Below are 14770 nucleotides of genomic sequence, written 5' to 3' on the forward strand. Positions count from 1 at the left end.
GGATGCTCTACATTACTACCTCAAATTCATAGAAAAGCTGTACATAGCCTGATGTCGTGTACATCAACAGCAAACTCAATATTCACATGTGAAATGCATAGACAAAGTGCATAGCCAAGTGTGGACTAATTTCAAAACATTTTGTAGCAGGTCCCACTGGTACCTCTATACGATACAGTATACCGGGACATGGGTGGTGCTGTGGTCAAAACCACTGAGCCTCTTGGGTTTGTCGATCAGAAGTTTGGCAGTTCGCATCCACGTGATGGGGTGAGCTCCTGTTGCACTATTCCAGCTTCTGCCAACCTAGCAGTTCAAAAGCACGCCACTGCAAGTAGATAAACAGGTACTGCTGCGGCGGGAAGGTAAAGGGCTTTCCATGCGCTCTGGTTTCTGTCATGGTACTCTGTTGCACCAGAAACAGTTTAGTCATGCAGGCCACATGACCCAGAAAGCTGTCTGTGGACAAATGGCAGCTCTCTCAGCCTGAAGTGAGATGAGTGCTGCATCCCATAATCACCTTGGACTGAACCTAACCATCCAGGCATCCTTTACCTTTTACCTTTTTACTGCTACACATATATTATCAGTGCTAGGACAGTGCTGATAAATAGAAAGATTCTCATTCATAACACAAATTATTTCCGCCTGCTCCTTCCACTTGCTTCAATTTGTTCATGTGAGTGAGCATCACAGCATACAGAAGGGAAGTTAGTGGGACTGGGAGTCCACTTTCTGCATCCATTCCTCTACCCACAATATACTTGTTTGTTGACCAAGGAGAAAGGGTAGACTGGAGAAGATATGAGAGGTGCACACATGCCTCCTTTTTCTTGTAATGCCCTGGTGCAAAGCTTGCATGCATGCCCGTTTAAAACCCATTACAAGAAGGGGTGGGGAGCAGGGTTTTATAATCCCATATCTGCCTTAAGGTGCCATGTCGCCCTCAAGAAGTTGTTGAACTTCCTATCAGCCCCAGTCAGCACAGCAATCAGTCAGAGGTGGTGACAGTCCTAGGAACATCTGTAGCACCACAGGCTCCCCACAAAGAATACATACGCTTCTTACTTTGAATGTGCAGTAATCTGATTCAACATTTCTTTCGGTGTAGGACGTTGTACAATATATGCAAACTACCAAAAATAGTTATATAACTAGGATCTCCCTTTCCTTTAACTGAAAATATTTTTGGAAACTACCTCCCCTGGAAAAAAATTGTTCAGTAAATTTCCATTTCCTTGGACCACCATAAAAAGCAAACTATTGAAAAAGAAGAAGCAGCACACAGCATATTTTCCAAGACTCATGCAATAAGTCTTCTGTTTTAGGCAATGGATATTTTAAATAAAAACATGGAAAGAAAAGAATATATGACTTTTCCCTACCACAAAGGTCAGGCTTTTCCCCCTTTTTCTTTTGAAGGCTTACAAATAGGATAGTAGTTTATACTTTTATTATAAATACAATAGGGATAAGTGGCCTAACCAGTAAATTAAAAAGTAGAAATATCGGTGGAGAAACAGTCACCCCCATTTCTTACTATCTTAGGTGAGATGTAATTTTTGTGTGTTTTTTTGGTAATTTAATTTTTTTTAATCGAACAGCAGCTTCCTATTATTTTTTGTGATTTCATGTTTTTTATATAAAAAAAGGAATCTGAATAAATCCTCAATGCCTTAAGGCGTTTGAAGAAACACTTAGGTTAGACCGGCAGCTTCTAATTCCAAACAGCACCTATTGTCTCTTTCAGCTTTGAATGACAAAAAGGGGACAGAAAGCTAGTACCTGGATTTAACATCGGATAATCATTGGGAAATCCTATCCACCAACTTTAAGTCACTTTATAAAACACAACCTATATAAAAAGATGATTTATAAAGCTAATTTTGACAGGCAGGCCAGGAGACACACAGGGAGCTGTCGTATTTTAGTTAAGACAGATTTTAGATAACACGTTTTCCCTAGAAAAACAGATTGAGATTCATTGCTAGTTCCCAAATCAGTTTCTCACTGCTGTCAAGGGGGTGGGGGAGTTGGCTGGAATCCAGAAAGATACTTTAGGCACACTCAAGCACTTGAGCATGTCCTGTTGTATTATTGTCTTCCACCCCTCCCCTGGGAAAAGCAAAGACAAGCAAGAGAGTTGTGGCACCTTAAAGACAACACATATTTTTATGGATTTTTTCTTTGGCTCCAGGTTGGCACAAAATAAGCTATCCATACACCTATATCACCAACTGTTTTTGAAAATCCCCTCAGTTCCAAAAGTGTTTTGCGCTGCGTATGTGGGATTTGTGGGGCAGGCAGGGCAAGTTATGCTGCTCAGAAAACACAAGCCGAAACCATGCGTGAGCATGCAAAAGTTGTTGGTTCTTTGGATCCTGGCCAACTTAAGAACATCTTGTGCACATTGTCACTTTTAAGCTGGATTTCATTGCAGAAGGCTGACCAAAATTAAAGCGATGCAGCTCAGTCTGACAAATAAGCTGTTTGTTGCATTAACCACTTTAATAAGCACATCTAAGGCGTTATCTATATTTTAAAATGAAAAGCACATACTACATGAAAATAAATATTTAATTTGTTCCATTTTATTATTGTGTGAAACACTGTGGTGTTTCTTTCTGTAAATTAAAATTAATAACAACATTCATCCCTTTCTTAACCAGTCCTCCATCCAACTTCCTATGGGACTGGTTGAGTGGAAAATGGAAAAGTTCTGGTGTATCTTTTTGCAACACTTACACAACATTGCTGTTGTTTGCACCTTTAAAAAAAAGTTTAGGTCCATATTCCTCATTCAGAGATTCCTTCAGGCAGTGGTATATTGTTATTGTATTTTGTGTTTGTTTTAATTATAATTTTTAGACCTTTTAATATTTTCATTCCAATAAACAATATAAATGTGTAATACTTTACTATTTTTATAAATGCACAATTATGAAACTGTTTTATAGAAATTTTATTTCCTTTAAATGTATCTTGTTTGTTTGTAGGAGCAAAGCAATCAGTAAACTACACTGACACCTTTTTATATAGATACATTTTATTAAAAGTAAACCATTTATAAATCTTTATGAATAAAAACAGATTTTTTAATTACTCTATTAGTTAGGAGGCCTAGTTTGCAGGTCACATTTAACTATGGCTTAGTGTGAATGAGCAGTGCACAGGTTGTGCATCTATTTTTTGACTTGTTTAACATTTGTTTGTTTGTTTGCTTGTTTATGAATCACTTCCCATGAAACATCCCAAAGTGATATAACACGATGTGTGAACACAGCTGAAGACTTTTGCTTTATCAAAGCAAGCAGCATTGCAAATGGTTTATATTATCTGTCAAATTTAGTTTACATGTTCTGTATGTTTTTGTCAAAAGGCATATTGACAGGTAAAACATATAAATCCATGCCACTTATCTTAAACTCATATGGTCTTGTTTAGTCAGAGATGTTTGAAAAGAGAGAGAAAGAGATATTGAACACTGAATAGGTTTTTAGAAATGCAACAAAGTTGCGAAACTACAGTACTCATTCATTACTTTACCAGAACATTACTGCAGTTTGCTAGGCTAAATAAAAATTCAAGATGAGTATGGTTCAGTTTTTTAAAAGGTCATGGATTTATGAAGTGAACATAATATTTAGGAAATGGTCACCCAATGCTGAGTTTTCGGAAGCTAGTTCTGCACTCCTGGGCTTTATCTCTCCACCTTCACCAGCCACAACTAGGCATGTAGCAAGTGGAACTAAACAATGTTTTCAAACACCTTATAATATAACCGGATCCAGAAATCTGAACTCCCATTGAGAGGATATTAAATCATACGGTTAAGGGAAATCTGTTAAGCTTATATCCTTTTTGTATTATTTTGTTTCTGTGAGATCCAGGCCTTCTGACAGTCACTATGCTTAAAATGGGTGGATTCCAGTTTATGCCCTTGGAGTCATGAATGCACTTTTAATCCAGCAGAGGAGGGGAAGCAACCGACTGCCAAGTCCTTCTATCCTAAAGCATTCCTTCATGCCACCTTCCATCCTGTCCTGAAAGTTCCCCAACAATTCTCTCAAGCTGATTTTGGGGGAGGCTTGGAAGGGGGGGAGGGGAATCACCCCCGTCCTATTCTACTAGAAGACACTTTGTTGCACTGAAAGACCTTCATTGAATGGGCAGAAAGTGGATTCCATCCAGTGTAGTATCTTTTTGAAACATCATCAGTGTCAACATGTATGAAATAAGCAAATATTTATTTGCACAGAAAAGTTATATTCTGTTTTCATGTACATACATCAAGAAGCAATAAAGGAATGCAACGAATATACAAGCAAACAAACAGCACAGCACCAATCTGATATGAAATATCTAATTATTCCATTGGACTAGACTTTGAAGTCTGAGTTAGTACTATTAAAATTTATTATTTCAAGACAAGGAACACACAGGTAGGCTATCCTGAAATAGAATATTTTTGGACCACAGACTGATAATAGCCAAAATTAATCTCAGAGTCTATATTGTTATTTATCATTAAAACAATCTATCACATCAAGAAAAAACAGACTCTTGCCATGTATCATTCATTGCAACAGGACATAGGTAGTTATAGGTCTATTGTTTTTGGCTAGGAGAAATTCAATTGTTTGTTGAAAAATCAGTGGCAGCAAGAAGTTGTTTGGGGTTTCTTCTCCCCCCCCCTTATAAACAGAGCAACTCCACAAATATTGGGAAATCCTCTTGCACATATTTTCCAAAATTTCAAAATGTTAAACTTAATGGAAGATTGTTATAATAATATATGACTGTAGACAGTATTTGGTGTAGCTATAAAAGAGGTAAGAGAACAGAGAAAGGAGGTAATGAGAAGAGCAAAAACAGATAATTTGTTTAAAGAATGCATGAAATTGCCCACTTGGTATTTTTCAAACACAGGTACTGCAATAGCAGTAATATTATACACTGTATTTTTTTCCTTTTTACAGATTTACTGAAAACTTACTATTAGGAAAGCAGATAAATAGAAAAAAGGAAGGCAGATAGTGATACCTGCTTTCACATTATAAATATATATATAATATATCCTTCCCAGAAGACACTTGCCCTTCAAAACCCTTTCTCTTTTGCATTTTCCCCTAATTAACATTGTTCAAGTAAATTGATCAAAGTACACATTAATTAGATAACACAAGATATCCTAAACTGCCAAGACTGGTTTTCACAATTCTTTTCACAAGTGCTCAAAACCTAACAGAAATAAATAATGACTCCATTTGTTTCCTATTGACCTATACTTTTCTTACTACAGAAGGTTTACAAATTGGGAGTCTTGATTTATTTTAACCCATAGTGGTTGTGACAATTCAAAAAGGATGTTTTCCTGAACTAATACAGACAAATTTTTTTGCAGAGACAGGCTTATGTACTGGGCAGTCCCTAAACTCCATTACATCAAACAAGCTGATAATAAGAGGGTTGCCAACATGAGTGTTTAGGAACCTTTAATCACAAACACAGTATTATCAGGAAGCCACTTATAACACACCTACATCTGGTAAACTAGACAGGGCTGGAGCGCTTCTAAATATATAGAAGCTACTATTCAGGTGTGATTAAAAATGTCTGACTTTAAGGAGGGCACAAACTTTGAACGGCTTTTAGGGGGATTATAGAAGATATGATTAATGCAACATATGCCTTAGCCTAAAACAAAAGTCAACCAATGACTGCATAGGTAAGGTGAATGAGGAGGGGAGATGGAAATCCTCCTTTTATGCTTGTATGCTTCTGGAATGCAGATTGAAAGATCATAGCAAAACTTTAATGTATTGGCAAATACATTAAAGGAAAACAGTTTAATCCTAGAACAAATACAAGGCTAACCTACTCTGATATTAGTCTCTCTCTACATACATCGCTTCCAATGAAACTAGGAAAATTGATACTAACCAAGGATTAAGTCCAAGATTTCTACAATGTGCCTTGCCAATCGAAAAACAATTCACTTATGAATCAAAATTTCTACTGCGGTTAATGTAAATATTATCCCAGCAGTTCTTGTTCCATCAAGTAAACATTAGCTACCAAGTATGCTTTTCATTTTCATAGTATCTAATCCTTTTCAACTTTCCATAATAGATGATTATTGAAAAATTTGCTATCAGTTGCTAAATTGTGATTCTTACTAATTATAACCAAGCTATAACCCAAAGGAGAAGATGCACACTATGGACATAGGACCACCATTCAAAACAAATTTATATTGCAGGTTTTGAAGGTTGCTTGGCATGCAGTGGCTATGCATCAGCAGGGCTTCCCTCCAGGAATGGCTAGCAGCAGAACGCACCATGCAAGGAGGCTAGAATGGGAGTTCCCAAGCTGTGGTTTATGAGATGCTTTCAGGTGGAATGTGGCACATGTTGGCATTAAATATTCCTATGGATTTAAAATTGTATTACTTCTTTTGCTTCTTAGATGGTATTTTATTGTGTTGCTATTGAATTCAATATCGGGAATGAAAAGCAGTAATAATACTATTAAAAATCACACAGCATTTTGCACAGCACATTACAATTGCTGCAACAGGCAGAAAAATCATTACGTGGTTTGCCAAGAGTCTCAGCAATTTTCAAGTGATAATGGGATAAACTGTTTGGGAACCAATGGGCTAGCACCACAATTAAGAACATTTTACATCAGCCACATGGAATCATGTACACTTATGGATTTTACCTCTGCATTTCCCATGTCTTGTAAAAATCAGCCCTGTGTGCTCTACGGGGCATTTTCGTTTTGTTTGGTACCAAGTTGCTTTTGAAATTCAAACAGGAGCATCAAAAGCAGTTTGTGATGAGACCAAAAAAGTCTGCTATGTACTGTAATGTGTAATCTCTACACTGCAATTGAAAATTATTTTCTAGGAATGCTTTCCTAAGAGCAATGCTAATCTAATAAGTTGTTATGGCAGAGACCATTAACATGATCATCTGGAAGTATATTGTACTTCTGTTTAAATATTATTGGGGCTTGTGGCAAAGGATCAGTACTACTTCCATACCTATCTTGTTTCATGCTTAGGCACATGTCTTGTGGACTGAAAAGACAACCCAAACACAGAATAATTGGAGAAGCAAACATTTGTTTAGCATTCAAACCAAGAAGGAAAAGGCACCAATTTTAAAGAAACTGAGATGATTACTAGCAGAAAAAGGAAAGGAGGTGGGTGGGCAGGCTGCGGAGAAAAAGAGATACAGAGCAGTAAGCACTGCTCAACTTGTAAAACCAATACTCAGTGACAGCGATTTACCACAGGTTGCTTTTCTTTTATTTTTAAGTAGCGAAAACGATGGAAAATAATCGACATGCTATTTAAACCTTCCAGTGCCAAGAAAATAAATTATGTTGATTTACAATGCTTACACTCACAGTTATCAGATATTTATATTCATATCAGATGGAATCACTTAGAGAGCAGTCTACCGACCACAAACTCTGTTCATTTCAAAGGGGCTTATGCTGGAGACTTGTCCAAATTAGATGGATTGCACCTCTTAATCTGTAGCACCAGGGACTGAAATTAATACTTCTGCTATACGATACCAATTACATTTCCCTGTATGGCTTTTTGTTGTTGTTTGCCTTGGTAATTACATGGTTGCATTTCAGTGCCAATTACATCAGACACTATATAGGAGTTTGTTAAAAAAAAAAAAAAAAACAAGAGCAAAACAAAAAAATTTTTTTACTCCCAGGCCTACTGTAAAAATCTACTGTAAACCTGTTAAGCAGCTATACATCTTCATTTATTTGTACTCTATTACAAGCAGATCTTTGATAAGTTTTCACTCTTGTGTGTTAGACTAAATATTGTTACGTTTGATTGACCACATCATATTGAGTTGGGTGGTAATAAAATTACTTCCTAGTCACATCAAAGATTAATAATGGGACATTTAGCCCAGTATTGGCTCATTGCAACTTGCTAGTAATCTGTTCAAGTTAATGCACATTTGCACATGTAATACAATCTCTAGAGCAATATTGAAAGATTTACAACTATTAAAATTGATTGTGTTTACTCAGATGAATTTAGAAAAACAACAGCCTTTTTTAATGTTCTTCTTGCAGGGAACTGAGCTATGTATTCAATGAAACTGAGCAGGTAATTCATTACATTTTTTTCAGTCAAAGTGTGACTTAGAACCTGTTATATAATTGTTTTAGGTAACATTTCTGTAGCATGCATTCCTGTATTAAAACAGTCCTAAATAACGCTTAATTTCTGAAATCCTGAAACAGTGGAATTTTGCTATTCATTCCAGTTAAATAAGATTTATACCATTATATATTCTGCACCATTCACCAAGTTGTCAAATTAATAAATATTCAATTGTTTGCTCTATTCTATATTGGTCTACTAAGGATAGTGTTTTGAGGGGGAGGAAATGTTTCCAAAAGCAAATATTTCTAAAGGTATGAACAATAATTTTAAAAATATGAAAAAGTGTTGAAAATGGTATTTATTTTAATGAAAATTGGCATAGAAATATAATGAATCAAATCGACATCAGTATAAATTACTTTTCGACTATCACATGTAGATCATATTTGTCAAATAATTTTGCAATCTTCTGCTACAGCATCAAGACTAAATTTATTTTTTCTCTCACCTACAGCTGAATTCTCTTGAGCAGGCAGTTTAGAACTGAGCTAATGTCTCAATTGTACATAGGATTGCAGCCTACTCATGAATCAGTAATCCCCACTGAACTCTTAAGACTTACTTATGAGTAAGCACACATAGGATTGTAGGTCACATACAGCCCAATCTTGCACATATATATTCAAAAGGATGTCCCACTATGTTAAATGGAACTAACTTTCAAGGAAGTGTGGCAAGGCTGCAGCCTCAGCTTATTAAAGTCAACTACTGTATGATAAAGACTTGATAGATAATATTATCCATGTGATTCAGCTCAATAAATGAGTCCACTTGTTGGCAGCTACAGCCATGTAAAGGCAAAATTAAATGAATGAAACTTAACTGCAGCTGAACAAAATGTAACAGATAATCTTTACAGTATATACTGACAATAAACAATGTAATTTGTTATGATTTGCCACACTAGGACACAAAGGAGCTACTAAAGAACCTTTCTAGACACTTTATTTTTGGCTACAGTCCTATGCACTGACAGACAATAGCAGCTTAACTACACACAAGCCTGCAGCCATTGAATAATCCATTAGAAACAACTATGTTAAGTACTCTCGTATTAAAATATATTAAGTATGATTTATTGGTCCCTGATGAACAGCTCTAGAGCTTTCAGTAGTTCTGATACTGAAGACAGTGAGCATGTAAGTTTTCACCACAACGAAAAGTTTATTTCACTTCAACTACTACGTGTCAAGATGGACACTTTAATTAAGATACCAATAATCAATATGTGTTCCTTTTCATTCCATTTGTCAATTATGTCCTTCTTTTAAAAAATGGGAAAGGGTAGCACTCATAGACTGTGTTAAAATGTGTATAAATAAAGGAAATGACATATTTGCTAAATACATTGTAGCTAATTTGTTCTTATGAAATGCATCATCTTGTTCAGGAGATCAGCTAAACAAACAGAGAAAGTTAACAGTGATAGTAAGTAGCCACATGACATGGCCTTGATTTTTAATCTTTGGTTAAAGCATTTCTTACCTTTTCCAAATCTTCTTTTTAGTGCTTTCAAGCAAATGATCTAAGGGGAAAAGCAAACAGAATCCTAATAGAACAGAATATAATTTTCACTCAGCCACTTTCTTTTGCAGTCCATCCCCCCCCCTGCCCCCACTTCACATTTCAAACCAGTTAATTCCCTACTGTTTGAACAATACAAACAGGATGTTTCCTGTTGACATATTATTTTTACTGGTCAACAGTAAAGTCTTCCATTTCCTAAATAGCACGGCCACTAATTTTATCTGCCATAATCTTGCAAGGAGAGCAAACAAAAATGGGAAAAGCCAGAGAAGTCTCAAATTCATTTATAAATTCCCAATAAAGGTTAATAGTTAAACTCCTTGTCTCTCCCACATGCTCCACCCTCCCGCACGAATGGATGGTGCCTTGAAGGAATTAAATGTTTTTGTTCTCTTTTTACCAGAAGCCAGACGAAAGTGTCACCATCTCCACTTTTATTTACGGGTTGAGCAACAGCGGTTCCTCAAAAATCTCACGTTAATCCTAGAGAGATTGACTGCCCTAAGCTAACAGATCTGATATGTGAAATACATTTGAATCAATCTTTCTTTTTCTTTTTAACAAAAATAACCCTTCCCTGCTCCCCACCTCCAGTAGAAAACATCCCACCTGCTCCAAAATGCAGTAGGATTTCAAGAAAGGAATTAAAGATCTTCCCGGTGGTTTCTTCTTCAGGTGAATTCTTTGGACGCCTCCCCCCTTCGGTCTGGAGCTTTAAACCTGAAAAACAAACACCTCTATTGAATTCAAAGTAAGCTTTGGTGGGGTCTGAGTTAATTCTCTATCAGACAGCAAGTCTCAGTGTCTGGTTACACAAACACACCTTCACTCAGGTTGGAGAGAGGTTCCTTAGAAACCAAAAAATCAAAAAGACAAAGATGAGGGAAGGAAAGAGGCACTTCCATAAACCCTGGACAGGTTTAGTGCTGATTTTACGCGAAAACATAGTGGGAGGAAAAGTTTTTGGGAAAATGTTTAAAAACCAAAAACCAACCCCCCCAGCCTGATGATCCAAAAACGTGAAAATAAAAAGGAAGGCTGTGATCTTAAGCGTGCGCCATTGGAAGCAAGTCTCTTATTCACAGGTAAATTAAGTAAAAGGCACACGTGCGCAGAAAGTATTTAAGTTCACAATTCTTGCAGCCCGTCCATAAAACTCGAAGCTTTGCCCGACGAGGCGGTCTTGTGCAGCGCGGTCTGCTCGGGAGTGAACCTGATGGAATTCCCAGGCACGTGCGAACAGGAAGTCTAATAAACACGCATCTTCCCCCCAGAGCCCCACTCCGTTCCCGATTAACTTCAGGATCAGACGCGCTGGACAACCCCCCAACCCCCCACTCCGCAATGCCAGCATCATCATGCATCCACACGAGCAGCCACCGGGGCGACTTACCCGACTCTTCCCACTAGGCTGTGTCCCAAGAGCAGGAAGCCCCGGCCCCATCTCCCTAGCAGGCAAGCGCAGCATCGCGCACAAAGCGCGCCAAGACGCCGGCAGCCGCTGCTCTCCCGCAGCCCGCCGCGCTCGCCGACGGGGACCGGGGCGCGCGAGGAGAGAGGCGGAGGGTGGGTGGGCGCGCGCGCACGGGCCGGGAAGGGCGAAGCTGAGGAGGAGCAGGAGGTGGGCACCGTGCTGCCCCTACGCTTCCCTCCTGGGCTATTGAGGGTTATAGAGAGGCTCTATTATAAGAAGAAGCCCCAGTCAGACTTGTGTGGAGAACATGAGGCGTCCTCCTTCTAACTCCTCAGAGGAAGGGGCAGCTTCCCTCCGAGCGGCGGCTCCCTCTCATGCCTTCTGCTTCCCGAGTTGACGAGGCGGGTTTTCTCGCTCGCTCGCTCGTACACACAAGACCCCCCCCCCCGCCGCCGCCGCCGCCCCCGTGTGCTCGCGTGCGTGAGAGGACCCCTGCGAGCGTCAGCCTCGTGGGTGGCTGGGTGGGTGCGTGCGTGGCGAAGAGAAGAGCGAGGCGACGCGCACAAGCGGGGCACTTCAAAGCCGCCTTTTGGTGCGCGCGGGGGGTGTGGGAAAGAGGGGCAGAGGCGCAGCTGCGAGCCTTGGCGGACGAGCTCGCGCAGCACGAGCCACGCGCCCAGCTAGCTAGCTATTCGCCCCGGCAGCTTAACATTGACAGTGTGTGGTGTGTGTGGTGTTGTTGTTGGGTGGTTTTTTTCCTTCGCCTTTTAGTTTAAAAACACTCCCCACATTCCTTCCCCAAACCCCCTCTGATTGGGCAGTTTCCCGTCTGTCACGTGCCACTCTCTTCAAACACCCCCCCCCCGCTTTCCTGTTTAGGGGAAGCAAGGGGGGGGGAGAGCTACTTGGTTCATTCACTTTCACTTTGGTTCGTCAGGCTTGATCCTGAGGGAATTCAGACAGGGGGAAGGGGGAGGGGAGGGGAGGGGGGCGTGGGTTGGTTTCCTTCGCTGGGGAAATGACACTGCAGTTTTTTTTTTCCTTGGGAAAGAAACGGGCGTGGGGAAGGTCTTCGTTTACATAATAAGCCTCAATGCTATCTGTGGTACGTCGAGGTGAGCTCTGGTTGCCAAGGCTGTTGAGGAGCGAAGCCTTCATTCAGGCCTGAGACATTTGTGACCCGCTCGCCTTGTATTTGGGGAACTACTTCACCCCCGCTGGGCACGCAGCGGCTTTCCTCACGAGGTGCCCCAACCCCTTGTCCTGGTCGACTGACAAACATTTGTGTGTGTGAGAAATAGTTTAGGCCTTCTCCCATATCTCTGTATCTCCCCTCCCCTCCTTTTCCTCGTGGGTTTTTACAAGGTATACAGCTAAGGTGTATATAGCCCTGCCTGCTCTGGAAAAGGCTTCAGACTTTGCAGGGACTTCCCACCATATAGAAGTGTACCTGTGTGAAGCAGGATAGTACATATATTCCACAATGCCTCTGAGGATTCTTGAGCCAGCCGGCCTGATTATATGTGTGCATTTTTACTCAGTGTCAATATGTGAGGATGAATGTTCAGTATTCCAAATGCAGACAGAAAATGAAAATTTAAAAACCCAGGCTTAGAGCCTGGTAGACAGTAATGGTAAATGCTTGGGGGACGGACAAGTTAGTAGTGGGAAGTTTAATTAATTCTTTTAAATAAGACCAACTTGATAGGGATAACAAAAATTTTAAAAATTCCTTCCAGTAGCACCTTAGACGCCAACTAAGTTTGTTACTGGTATGAGCTTTCGTGTGCATGCACACTTCAGATAGGGATAAGGCTTCCTTTACCTTTGGAGAGTAATTTATCAAACAATATGCCCTAAGGGTGTGATAAATATAAGTTAGAAGCTGAAGTGCCTTGCCAGATTGCATGAGATGCGCTTAACAAATCACGCAGAATGTAAGGATGCTACCTTATATACCTAATGAAATCATTGCTCCATCTAAGTTGTTTTACAAACTAACTTTTTCAAAAGATTACCACATTTTATTTTATTTTTATTTTTGAAAAATACCCAATTTTAAAGGGTTTCACCATGTCTGTCAACATCATAGTTCCAAACAACATGACTTGCACTTCATAAATGAAAGCCAGTATATGATTGTATTTTAGTATTTTGTTAGAAGTCGCCCAGAGTGGCTGGGAAAACCAACAATATTATTATATTGAATAGATCCCACAACACTATAGAGACTTCTGGGCACAGCTTGAAGAGCCGATTTTGATCTACACGGCTTCAGCCCAAGTTATCTGGAAGACTGCATTTTCCAGTAAGTGCTTGCCTGTATTTTAAGATCCTTCTGTCTGCTCTGCCAACATCTGAAGTACATTTGGTCTTCTCTGTGGCTAGACTTTGAAGACTAGCATCGTCTCTGAAGACTTTTCGATGGCAGCCATCAAATTTAGACAGGTTTTGTCCTGAAAGCCAAACTGTACATAAGGCCAGTATCATGGTCCCCATGTTACAGATAGGGAGCCGGGGCTGGCCTAAGGCCGCCCTGCAAGATTCTGGCTGAAGAGTGAATTGAATGATGCCAAGGTTCATTTGTTCAATGAGAACGGGTACAACTACATGAGTATGAGCTGCTTCAATAAGCCTTAGCCTTCTGTCAAAATAGCATTGGTCAGGCATGGCACCTCTCACGTTTCTGGTTTTAACGCGACTGCATGCAGCAACATACATTCCCCAGGGATCTCATAATAAAAACAGCAGTTATAGTCAGAAGGAGCCTGCGTCATCTCTTGCTAAGCATGGCTTATGGATGTTGCAAAACAGTATGGAGATGACACATAAGAAAGTGTGGCTCATTTCCCCTCTCCTTACTTTTTAAAGCGACACTAGGCAATCATAATGCCGGCTAATAAGACATCTCTGAGGTTCCACAAACATTACATAAAAGAGTAGTGTACAACACACAAAGGCAGTAAAAAGCCTTGGCTCTCAATAAGGAGAGGATTTTTAAATTGCCCGTTTCTGTGATAGCTGCCAGCAATAGCGCTTCTGGTAACATGTTAAAAGGGGAGAGAGAAAAGCCAACATATGTTTTGTAATGCTTTATTATAGAATAATTTTTCTGGCCAATCTGAAGTCAGGAATGCTGAGGCTTGATAGACTTAAATTATATCCTGTAGTTATTGAAACTGCAGTTAAAAAGTCCTACCTATAAATGTTTTTAATTTCTTTTTGATTCTATAGTGCTCCAACAGTCTCCTGTGGCAGGGAGTGCCACACAATAATTATGTCTTGCATGAACAAGAATTCCCTTTAAACTGTTAATTTGTCCATTAACCTGAACATTCTCAAATGTCCTTTTGTTATATAAAAGTACACCCTTAAATACAAGTGCCCAGTAGGCCAGCTTTATGGTGTTTGCTGAGCCATTGCACCTTTTCCTATATTTCTCACATCTAAATGTAAAGGGCATGATCCATGCAAAGTTAAACTCTTCTAGGTTTCACTCATTTCAATGGTAGAAATGCACACATGTGATTTATTTCTTTATTAAATGTATACACTCCTTTCACTGAGAACACTTCCCAGTGGTTTACTGCAATTACTTATTTATCAGAATAATT

General features: G+C 39.5%; 1 protein-coding gene and 1 long non-coding RNA gene across 3 annotated transcripts in view; both read right to left on the reverse strand.

Moving 5' to 3' along the window:
* The window catches only part of PRDM1 (PR/SET domain 1), an 88755-nt gene extending 77523 nt beyond the window's left edge, over positions 1-11232 (reverse strand). Inside the window, exons 1-3 of one of the 2 annotated variants that reach the window (XM_079971643.1) lie at positions 11136-11232; positions 10352-10462; positions 9701-9740 (exon numbers count right to left, since the gene is read on the reverse strand). The gene's annotated coding sequence lies outside the window, so the exon portion shown is untranslated. Of the gene's footprint in view, positions 1-9700; positions 9765-10351; positions 10463-11135 lie in introns of both variants that reach the window. The other variant, XM_079971644.1, reaches the window with a different exon arrangement.
* The window catches only part of LOC307213688, a 196824-nt gene that overhangs the window by 108643 nt on the left and 73411 nt on the right, over positions 1-14770 (reverse strand). The window lies entirely within an intron of this gene.

This window comes from Podarcis cretensis (genome assembly GCF_951804945.1).
Source record: "Podarcis cretensis genome assembly, chromosome: 3".
NCBI lineage: Eukaryota > Metazoa > Chordata > Lepidosauria > Squamata > Lacertidae > Podarcis > Podarcis cretensis.